Raw genomic sequence first — 12132 nt, 5'->3', positions numbered from 1 at the left:
CTGGGATGGAGGGGGAGCACTTTAATTAAAGCAGCTCTGAGAGCCACTCTAATTAAAGCACCTGAAGCATCACATCTATTCAGTGTCCCCATGCTTCAAAACGGTGGCAGAGGCCATTTAAACAAGCTTTAGTTAAAGTACCCCTGCTGCCATTTTGAAGCATGGGACGCTGAAGAGATGTAAAGCGGAGGCTGCTGAAGCACACTAATTAGCAGGCTCCAGCACAGTTGATTAATCAAGTCTGCTCCCACGCATGTTAATTAGCATGTGTCAGAGCAGACATCTGGCACGTATATAGGTGCCGCAAGATTAGAATCCCAGGATCCCCCTGCACCAGTTCCCGTGGCTGCAAGCCCAGCAAGCCCAGCTGGAAGAAGGCTGCCATTGCTATGAGCCTCATGAGGTGCAGGACTGCAGTGGGGGCGGTGTTCTCCCCACTGCAAGTCCCACAGCGAACAAAGCACACAGTGGGGACAGCATTCTCCCCACTGCAAGCCCTGCAGCTGGCGAGACTCACAGCGGGGGCAGTGCCAGGAACACTGCCACCACTGTGAGCTTTGTCAGCTGTACGCTCTGTCAGCAGTAAGTGGTGCACCTCTGTGGCTGGGAGCTCATTAGCTGATGGGGCTTCCAGCCACAGGGAGCACCTGGCCACATGTTCATTTAATGGTGTGATTAGAACAAGCTACAAAGTTACCTCACATTTTTTGTGGAATAATTTTGTAGCTTATTGTTTTACCGCATCGTTAATTGGTTGAACGTGTAGCTAGCTCACAACTTAAGGCATGATTAACCAGTTAATAATGTGTTAAATGTAATGTGTAGAAGGGACCAAAAAAATATATTGTCAAATTAATTTGTTTACAAATATGGTGGCTCTGCAATATAACTGCCACTAATGCAGAGCTTTTGCTGATATAAAAATCTCATAACCCTAACGAACATTGCTATGCTGGTAAATGTTTTGTGTGTTGACTGGGCCTTAAATAACAGCAATATGTGCTTTCTAAAGGCCATAGGCAAAGAGATCTATACATCAGGCCAAGGACCGAGAGAGCACATTTTTTTTCTGTTTACCAACTATTGACTTTTGGTGCTGTCTCTGAACAAAATGAAAAGAGCTGAAAAGTTGTTTTTCCTAGACAGGGCCCTTTCAGTCTCTCCCTCCAGGAGCCACCTTTGTGAGGATTGGAAGAACTCCTAGGCTAGGGATGGAAGTTACACATAAACTGGTTTAAGTGACCAGAAACTGGTTTAAACGTGTAACAGAACAAAAGTTCAGTGTACATAAACCAGTTTCAAAATGGCTGAAACTGGTTTAAGATAAACCTGGTTGAATGTAGTATCAGACTTAACTGATTTAGGTCAAACCAGTTTATGGAACTTGAAACACCCATCAAAATTTCACACAGCCCTATTATGTAAGGCTTTCTCTTGTCTTTTTGGTTTCTTACAGTCCATTCTAAGTTAGACTAAGCTATGTGTGCTCTCGCTGGGCATGTCCAGATGAGCGCACACATGCCTCTTGCCCTGCCTCAAACCCCTTTGAGGCAGGGCAAGAGGCATATGCGGGAACGAAAAAATGTTCCCTGCAGTGCAAGTTTGCAGCATGGGGAGAAAATTAGACCCCTGGATATCCAGGGGTCTAAAAAAACAAAACAAAACAAAGAAGCGGGGCAGGGCATGGTCTGAGGCAACCGGAGGCTGGGTCCTCCAGGGAGATGATCTGGCTGCCAGAGCATCTCCATGGTTGGCCCCTCACCCTGGTGCTGAAACACATAGCCGGTGAGGCCATGTGTTTAGCACCAGGGCTCCAGTGCTGGTGAGTAAGGGGTCGGGGGGGCTGGAGGAGGGAGGAGTGGACCATGGGGGGGACCCCCGCTGATCCTGTCTGCTCCCCCAGCCTCCCCAATTCCTGCCGTGCCCAGCCTTTCCTCCTGCCAGCCCCCCAGCCCCCCAATCCCTGCCCAGCCCCTCCCCCTGCTAGCCCCCCAGACTTCCCCGATCCCTGCCCAGCCGGGTCCTGCCACCCTTGGGGCCTCTGTGCCACCTGGCTGGGCCAGGCCCAGGGAGGCAGGACCCAGTGCAGTGTGCGGGGACTGTAAGCCACATCCAGATGGGTCCTGCTGGCCTTGGGGTTGCTCCATGCCAGGTCCTGCCACCAAGGGCCCAGCCCAGGGCAGAGGGACCCCAGGGCCAGCAAGACCCAGATGGGCCTGGCATGTGGTCCTCATGCACTGCACTGGGTCCTGCCACCAAAGGGCCAGGTGGCAGAGGGGCCTGGAGGGTAGCAGGTCCTGCTACCAAGGGCCCGGCCCAGCTGCAGAGAGGCCCCAGTATCCCCACGTGCTGCGCCGGATCTTGCCACCATGGCTCAGAGCACCCCACTCTTGCTGCTACTGCTAAAGGTAAGTTATGGGCAGGGGGGCTGTGGCCCTCCAGGGTGCCTGGGACCCTAGGCAGGTGGACTGTGGCTCTCCAGGGAGATCTGGGACCCTGGGTAGGGGAGCTGTTGCTGTTCAGGGTGCCTGGGACCCTGGGTGGGGGGGGCTGGGGCTCTCCAGGGCGAGCTGGGACCCTAGATGGGGGGACTATGGCCCTCCAGGGGGAGCTGGAACCCTGGGCAGGGGGGCTGGGGCCCTTCAGGATGCCTGGGACCCTGGGTGGTGTGGCTGGGGCCCTCCAGGGGGAGCTGGGACCCTGGGCAGGGGGGCTGGGGCCTTTCAGGGTGCCTGGGACCCTGGGTGGCGTGGCTGGGGCCCTCCAGGGGGAGCTAGGACCCTGGGGAGGGGGGCTGGAGCCCTTTAGGATGCCTGGGACCCTGTGCGGTGGGGCTGGGACCCTTCAGGAGGAGCTGGGACCTTGGGCAGGGGACAGTCTGTGGTCCTCCAGGGTGCCTGGGACACTGGGCAGCGGGGCTGGGGCCCTATGGGGGTTAGGAGCTGTGGCCCTCCAGGGGGGAGCTGGGGCCATGTGAGGGGGCATTCCATGTGCTGGGGGGGGTTGCACCCTGTGGGGTCCAGGGGGCCCACACCTGAGCAGCCCCCCCACAAGGTCCCCCACACCCACAGTCCCTCCAGTAATCTCCCCACACCTACCTACACACCAATCCACATCCCTCCACACATACCCACCCACCTTCCCCCACACCCCTTCCCACCCCCTTCCTGCAAACACCACATCCCCCCATCACACACCCATCATTTGCAAAGAAAACCAAAAGTACACATCAACACATATAGGTATTTAGAATTTATTTTATCATGATGTTAGAGACACTGGTATGCTTCCACATTGCTTTAACATTGTAAATACACCAATAAATCACTGCTCAACTGATTGCTGTCTCTCTCTATCTCTCTCTAGATATATATATGTGTGTCTGTGTGTGTGTGCGCATAGAGTGGTTTTTTGTGTTAATTGTGGAAAAACATGGATTTTGGGATATTTTTTAAAATGGATTTGGAATGCTGCTGCATCAGCCCAGCTGGCACAAGGGGTAGTGTCCCCAGGTACCAAGTGGCTGGGCCCCAGAAGCTCCGGAGCGTGAGTAGCCCTGAACTGCTTGCCAGAGCAGGTTTTTGTACTGCTGGGGCCAGGACAGGGCCGCTTTTTATACTGCTGAGGTGCTGGCCCCTGGTTCTAGCTCCCCCTGGCTGCAGATCCGGGAGGAGCCAGGCAGGGTTATTTTGCCCCAAGTGGCACAATTTGCTCCACCCCAAAGTGCATGTCCGAGCATGTGCGCTGAGGCAAAAAGCCCTGGTTAAAATTTGCGCCGTTTCTATTTGAGCTGCTGCAAGCGCACATGCTTGTATGTGTGGACGCGCCCACTGTGTTTTACTGGGCTGTATCTTAGCTGAGGCAAAGGTTTTTGGTTGTTCTGTCATGTGCTTGAAATTGCAAAGTTCTCACTTCAGAGAAAGGACTATTTTTGTTCCAGCTTTTATGAATTCAATGCCACTACTTTTTTCAATACCCCCCCCCCTCAGTCTGGCAGCAGCTGCCCCCTCTTCCCCTCAGGTGGGGAGCAGGGGGCAGGGAGGGTGGGGGCAGAAGCCTGCCAGGCACTGCCCCCCCGACAGGCAGACCTGGGCTGGGGTCTAGGCCTAGGCCTGCGCTGGTGCCTAGCCACACTCCCTCCTCTGGAGCAGGGAGGGAGGAAGGCTTCTCTCTTCCCTTCCCTTTGGCAGTGGCTGGCAGGCATGCACTGCAGGCATGTGGCTGCATTTCCTGAATCAAAAGTGAATGTGTGTTTGTTTGCTTATTGGTTCAATCTGCTTAGTTTAGACTAACCTGCAAAAACTGAACCAACTCAGCCTCCAGCTTTCTGACTGTCTTTACTTAGCCCTACAGTCCAGGAGGGTGATGTCACAAATCTGGAAGATGGAGGCAGTGCCTTTGGAAGACAGAGTGGTGTCTGCTTCGAAAGAGCTGCTCAGGTACTGAGGCAGGTTGTGTCCTCTCAGCGGCTCCCCTTCTCCCCACTGGTAGTACCACTCTCAGAAGACGCTGCAGGTCTTCTTGCATTTGGTGGTGTAAGAAATAGGAATGTGGAAGCAATATTTTGCTATCAGTCATGGTTACCAAGGAAACAGGGTGTATGAAGCAGGGTATATGGAGCAGCTTGCGTGTCTGCTGAGTGAAGGAGCAGTGACAGGAAACTATTTGGTTTTCAGGAAGAAGTTTCTCCAGTTCCCCTTTGTTTGCTCATAGCTCAGGGGGAAGAGTGATTAATATTAGCCTAGTGGGAGAGGGATGTTTGCATTAGGAAAGGTTGGGTTCTAGGTTCAGGGGTCACCAGTCTGGATTAAACCCAAGCTTAGAAGTTTTCCTATTTACTTTCTGATGTGTTATTTTACTTTCCTGTTATAAGCCCGTATAACTCTAACAGAAGTAGAATTACTTACTGCATCTGATTTTCTAGTGTATAACTCAGGATGAGGTCCTTCCCTTGTCACTCCTCCATGTCCTCAGTGTTTGACTGACTGTCCCTCTTCCCAACAACCTTTTCCAGGTCCTGTGCTGTGTAGTTTTTTGCTGTATGAAGTTTAAGACAGCAGCATCCTCTACCTATTGATCTGCATTTGGCTTGTCCATGAACAGTGGCTTGCTCCCTCTTCCCCTTTCCCCCTTAAAATGAGATACATAGAGGAGGGAGTTTGTGAAAACCTATTTTCCTTTGCCTTGATGCACTCTTAGTGTAGCAGCTGTAAAGTGTGGATAATAGGGCTGTGCGAAATTTCACCACCAGTTTCGTTTCAATGCTGTTTCAACTCATTTCAAACTCTAAATAGCAAAATCAAAACAAAATAGAGAGCTTCAAAACAGCCTCGAAACAAAATGAGGCAAGTTGAAACATTTTGAAATTTTCAAAACGTTTTGAGTTTCAAAGCTTAAGCTGGGCTTGCCTGCAGGGAAACAGAAACTAAAGTAAGAAGAGGGAGGGGGAATAGGGGGGAAGGAGGGGAAGGACTGATCTTATTATTGACTGTGTAGCTGGCAAGTGACTGTCATCCTTTCCTGAGGTCTCTTTCAATCCCAGTGCTCTGGGGGAGGGATGGAAAAACTGCAAAGAAGGCAGCATTGTTTGAATTGCCCTGCTTCCTGCCTTGGTGTCAGTTGAGTGAGGGTGCACCTTAATACACACACAGTGTCATCCACTCATGTCACGAGTTTTGCCTGTCAGCAGCTAGAGGTGCAGGGCCCCAGAACCCAGACTCACCCTACACCTATCTCCTTGACAGCTGGCAGGCTTCGTGTCCTCAGCAGGGGCAAGCAAGCCTGCAGTTTTCACCCTGCTGCACCTTAACACACACACTGTCACCCATGTCACGAGTTTTGCTTGTCAGCAGCTTGAGGTGCAGTTTCCCTGAAACCCCTGCACCTATCTCATTGAAATGTGGCAGGCTTTGTGGCCTCAGCAGGGGCTACCATTCCTGCAAATTTCATCCAAATCAGGCCAGAAATGACAAAATTATAGGCGGTTTCAAGCTTCCCTATTATAGCCTATGGGCGAAACATTGCAACAGCGTTGAAGCAGCAAAACTGTTTTGACGAAACAAAACGGAACAGCAGTTTCAAATTGAAACAAAATTTGAAATGAAACGCTGTTCCAGCAAAACATCAAAATGCAAGTCGAAATGGAACAGTGCCATTTTGCACAGCCCTTGTGGACAGTAATATTTTAGTACCTCACATAGTATTATGAGGCTGAATGCACTAATATTTTTTAAGCACTTTGAGATATTCAGATACTAGGAACTATAAAACTGTAAAGAATTCTTACTAGAGTGTATTAAACCTAGAAATATCTACAACTTAAATTTTCTTTTTCTGTGCATGGCAGTGGTTTTCAACTTTTTAAGTCTCAGGGTACCCCCCATTAGACTCAAGGTACCCTTGGAAAATGTCTACTTTTAGTTTTTCACTCATTTATTGACTATGAAAAAATAATACAGCAATTTTTTTGTTGTTGCAAACAACACAAAAAAAAACCCGACAACAGGTCATACTTATTTTAACACTATAGATTCTTATTTGAATTTGGTTTATCTTGTGAATTATGTTTGCACACCTAACAGTGCTAACATTGTGTGGCATGCTGCAGCACCCCTGAAAGGTACTCAAGACACCCCAGGGTGTTGCAGGTCTGAATATTGTTCTTATGGGATGAGCTCATATTCCATTTGGTGCTTTAAATTATTTACTTTTTTAAAATATTCTTCATTGACTGATGTTTTTCTTCTGCAGTCCTTCACAGTCGCGGATGACTGTCTTCCATAAATGTTTGAACTGTGGTTCTGAAGATGGCTGATGAGATTGATCCAGGATCGGCAGACTCTGTTGCAACTTGGGCACATGTTTCCATGCGGGGTGAGTGGTTCTGCATTCTTAATTCAGTCTGCACACTATTTCTGCCACTCCTGCCTTTCCATCTCATGTTGCCATTGTAAGGTTTTAGAGTACTGAGATCCTTGCAACAGACTCTTCCTCCATTTGGGGTGGTCCTGGGTGGTCCTGAGCCTCCTATGAGTTGATTTTGATGTTGCATTTTTTCAAGTTGGCTTTGAGAATGTCCTTGAGGCTCTTTCTCTACCCTCCTCTTGAGCATATGCCTTGACTGAGCTGGGAGAATAGAACTTGCTTCAATAGTCTGAAGCTGGACATCTATACGATGCAACTGGCCCAATGAAGTCGATGTTGGATGATCTTTGCCTTGATGCTCATGGTGTTTGCTTGTGAGAGGATGCTAATGATGGTGCATCTGTCTTCTCACTGGTTTGAAGGATTTTCCACAGGCAGTGTTGATGGTACTTCTCCAGTGGCTTGAGATGTCTCCTGTACATTGTCCACATTTCTGCTCTGTACAGTAAGGTGAGGAACACAACTGCATGATAAACCATGAGCCTGGTTTCAGATACTATGTCATGATCTTCAAACACCTGTTTCCTCAGGTGTCTGAAGGCTGCACTTGCACATTTGAGGTGACGTTGGGTTTCTTCATCTATGTCAGCTTTCTGCAAGAGATGGGTTCTGAGGTATGGGAAATACTCCATATTCTCCAGATTCTCACTGTGAATCTGAATTACCAGAGCTGAGGACTGCTCATTAAGAGCTTGTTGATAGAGGACCATAGTCTTCTGAATGTTGGGTGTCAGTCCCATTTTCTTGTATGTCTTGGTAAAGATGTCAATGATTGCCTGAAGATCTGCTTCCAAATGAGCACAGACTACAGTATTGTCAGTATACTGGAGCTCAATGACTGAGGTTGGGATGGTCTTGGTTTTGGCTCAGTCACCTGAAATTAAACAGTTTACTATCACTTGGTAGTTTTAGCTAAGCTAGGGGTGAAAATTATTTTGGGTGGAGGGCTACTTAACGAGGTTTGGTGAGCTTTCGAGGGCTGCATGAGTAGCCCTGCCCCTTGATAGATGTCCTGCCCCCTGGTCACCATCTTGGGACTCAAAGTCCCACCCTTAACCCCAGAACTTTGCCACCAGAAGTCCCTCCCCTTGCCCCCCAGAAATACTCCTTTTGTGGGGGAGGGGGACAGTTCCATCTTAGAACCAGAAAAATACCAAAACATACACTAAAAGTCAACCCTACTATAACATATTTTAATTTTGTTACAAAAACTATTTTTTGTCATGATTTGTCTTTGCAAACTGTATATAGAGGTGATTTCATAATAACTCAAAATAAATTCTTAGTCTTGTATATTGTGTGGTGGGGTGGTTGGGGTGTGTATGTATGGAGGGCTGTGGGGGTGTGTGTGTGTGGTATGGGGTGCATGCGTGGATGTGTGTGTATGGTGGGGTGTGAGAGTGTGTGGGTATGCTGGTGTGTGGGGTGTGTTGTGGGGGTAGTGAGGGGGTGTGGCTATGTGTGAGGGGCATAGGATATGTTGGGGGGTGTATATGTGGGGGGTTGTGGGGGCAGGATGTGGGTGTGTGGCATTTGTGGGAGGTGTGGGCCCCCCAACACTCCTCCCCAGACACCCCACATGGTGGTGCAGCAGCAGCAGCAACAGGTGGGGGCTCCCACAGTGCTCATACCTGGTGCAGGTGCTACTGCCCAAAAACATGCAGCTCTGGCCAGCACTGAACGTTATGGCAAGAGGCGCAACCCCACCAGGCTGCCTTTATTGCCGGTGCTCCGTGCCGCACACGTACAGCTCCCTATACTCGTACAGCACCAGAGGGAAGCTCCATGCACTGCAGCTGACTGCCTTCCCCCTGCCATGCAGGCCCTGGGACTCCACAGGGAAGCAGGGTCCGGGGCTCTCTTCCACTTCCAGTGGAATCCTGGAACCTGAGTGGCAGGGGGTGGAGAAGGCAGCTGGCTCCAGCACATGAAGCTTCCCTCCAGTGCCACTTGAATGTGGGGAGCTGCACATGCACCGTGGGGAGCGCTGGCAATAGAGGTGGTTCAGCAGGACTTCACCCCTCACTGTGGTGTGCAGTGCTGGCCAGAGCCACACACCACAAAGCAGCAGTGCTTGTGCTGGGCACAAGCACCCCGAGCAGCCCTGCCTGCTGCTGCTGCTGCTGCTGCCACTGCCACTGCTGCTTACCAGGGCTGTGCACCATGGGGGAAGTTTGGGGGGTCCCTCCACCCCCCCACTGTCCCTCACACCCACACCCTGCCCACCCAAGCTCTGCGTGGATGCTGCCCCCTGGGCACAGGCTCCACCGGCTGCTGCCAACCCCAACCCCACACTCTGCACTCTCTCCTAGCTGCAGCTCCATCCTCATCACCTTCCCACCCCCACTGCTTCTCTCTGGAGCAAGCAGAATGTCAAGGAAGGCAAGTAGGTTCCCCAGTGGCAGCAGCAGCCCCACCTGGAAGCTGCATGCTTGTTGGGCCAAGCCCGTCTGCCCACAAGGGTGGGAGTGAGGTGCAGTAGAGTATGTTGGCAGGGGTGTGTATACATGAGTGCCTTGCTCCCATCCTATTGAGCAGAAGTGCTGGGTGGGATACAATTTGTTGGTGGGTGACATGGGCCAGATGAAAGTTCCTGGCAGGCTGTATCCAGTCTGCAGGCCGTACTTTGCCCGCCCCTGCCCTAAACTGACACTGAGATTCCAGGAGAAGTTCTTCAGCAAGTGGAAGGAGGTGCTTCAGGAGGGTTCTAGCAATGAACTTTCCTGTGGTGGACAGCCAGATGATTCCTCTATAATTTCCACAGTTGGACTTGTCTCCTTTCTTGACGATTGTTATGATCATGGCATCCTTGAGGTCATTTGGGTTTTCCTCATCATTCCAAATCCTTAAAATGGAGGGATGGAGCTGTGAAGTAAGCTTCTCTTCCCCTGTCCTTCAAGGGTCTGGTGGGGATTCCATCAGCTCCAGATGCCTTGTTGTTCTTTATCTGCTTATTGGCTTTCCTCACCTCGTCAAGGGTCAGAGGGATTCCAAGATCATCTCTGAGTGGGTGTTGGAGTAGGTGGGATGGAGTTGAGAACACTTGTCAACAACAGTGTCTTGATTTGAGAAGGTCTTCAAAATGCTCCTTGCAACAGGCATTGATAGCTCCCCTTTCCTTGATCATGTCTCCTCCATTCGTAGAATGTTCGGACAGTAGATGGCTTTGGTGGCACTGAAAAAACTGCATATCGTGGATGTCAGTGAGATGTTGAATCTCCTCCTTGTCTACCCACCATCTGTTCTTCATATCGTAGATCCTTCTTTGGGCCTCTGCCTGGGTATGTTGGAGATTCAATTTCTTTTGCTTGGAGTTGTTGTTCTGCTAAGCACAAGGCCTTGCTTTTGTGGTCAGTCAACTCTTGGATCTCCCGGTCATTCTCATCAAACCAGTCTTGATGTTCCCCTGTAGAGAATCTAAGCATCTTTTCATAGGCACTGATGACAGTGGACTTGAAGGCACTCAAAATACTTCCACCCTTCTCCCATTGTTGATTTTTATATTCTTCACTGACTGATATATAAACCTTTTCATAGTCTTACTCTCCAAGAATGATGTGAATTTAGTCTTTACATCTATCGTGTTTTCTGTTCAGGCAATTTAACTTTCTGGTAAAGATTACTAGGTAAAGTACTTGCTAGAAAAACTTTAAAAGTATCTAGTTTTAAATGAAGCCCTAAGAATCTCACTTTTTTTTACTTACCATTACAAAACAACCAAATAAACTGTTCCAAGCTCCACACTGATCCATATTATTTTGCCAAACCTTAATTTGAATGTTAGACTTCCTAGTGGCATGCTAGGTGCCACACCAGATGCATCTATCAGCAAAGTATAGCATACCCGCACTGAGCTCGGAGGCATTAGTGTAATTATAAGGAAATGGATGTGTGTTTTGTATGGTTTGTTTTCAGATGCTAAGAAAGTGATTAAGGGACATGATGTATGGATGGTAAGTAATGGGCGTTGAGGTTAGTGTGCATGTGCATATTGGTCTAACTGGTGGTTTCCTGAGTTTTTAGAGGTTTAGTTAGTGACTTGCATTTAAGAAACGTTAACTCTAAGTTAGGAAATATTTTGTTTAATTTAAACGACATTTTGTCTTAGTTGCAAGATTTAATGCCAATTTAACTTTCCTTTTATTTTTGATGTACAAAAGGAAGTTATCCAGGCAGTGCTGTGCTTTGCAAGACTGGAGCAATACTTGAAGGAAGAATGCAAATGTATAATAACATTCTGGTGCCAAGGACTCTGATATTTCTTAGAAGGTTTTGCAAATTCTAAGTTGGTGACCACTTTTCCTGGCCACCTGGAATGGTGTTCCTCTTAGAGAATGGGAACAACTCTGGTGGAAAGAATATGAACTGCCCCTTCTAGGGCACTTCTGCTGGTTGATCTGTGGTGTGGTGTTAACACTGATAGGAAGAGGGAATGAAGATCAGCATCTAGGTAACAGAGAAGCATGGGTGCAAGGTCTGGGGCTAGGAGCAGGAGATAGGAATTCTAAAGGCGTAGTTGATTTATGAAATTCTGCTAGTCACTTAAGCGCTACTATCCACCCAAAGAACTCAAAAATCATGAGATATATGCCAAAGTTATGTGATTTTCCAAAATCACATGAATTTTTTCAAGATTCTCTTGACATGCCTCCTAATATTTTTGATCCTCTATGATACACTGCAGTCATATTTTCATATTTATTTATTTTCATAATCACAACATTTGGAAACTTATTAGAAAGAGAGAGGAAATTCTGAAGTAATTACATGACTCCAGAAACTACAACTTTGAGGAAAACAAAATATAATAAAATATCTTGCTTTCATATACTTCATCAGTGAAAGAGAATGCTGCTTGCCTACTTTGCAGGATGTCCTAATAATTAACTGGTTAATAATTCCTAGTTAATAGCACCTTGGAGATGAAAAACACTACATACATGCTAGTGTATGTAGCATGCAACAGACACACAGTTATCCACTAAACACATACAGGCAACATCTGGAAGAAAATTCATGATGGCTCCAAGAATATCCTTATCGAGGCATAATTATCTGAGCTAAAGGGAGTAGTAACTACTAAAAGGAAGACATATGGAGGTCTGTTTTAGCTCATCTAGTACTGGGAAGTGATTCTAACAAGAGAGACCATTATATTTCTCTAACTTGACAGTTTTGGATGCGTAAAGTTTTAGTACAGAAAAAATC

General features: G+C 48.3%; 1 long non-coding RNA gene across 1 annotated transcript in view; it reads left to right on the top strand.

Moving 5' to 3' along the window:
- Nucleotides 1-12132, top strand: part of LOC132251197 (uncharacterized) — a 92574-nt gene that overhangs the window by 20576 nt on the left and 59866 nt on the right. The window contains exon 3 of the long non-coding RNA XR_009463092.1: nucleotides 6751-6873. This is a non-coding gene — a long non-coding RNA (uncharacterized LOC132251197). The remainder of the gene's footprint in view (nucleotides 1-6750; nucleotides 6874-12132) is intronic.

The sequence above is a fragment of the Alligator mississippiensis genome, chromosome 6, assembly GCF_030867095.1.
Source record: "Alligator mississippiensis isolate rAllMis1 chromosome 6, rAllMis1, whole genome shotgun sequence".
Taxonomy (NCBI): Eukaryota; Metazoa; Chordata; order Crocodylia; family Alligatoridae; genus Alligator; species Alligator mississippiensis.
This window is presented reverse-complemented; position numbering and strand designations above follow the sequence as displayed.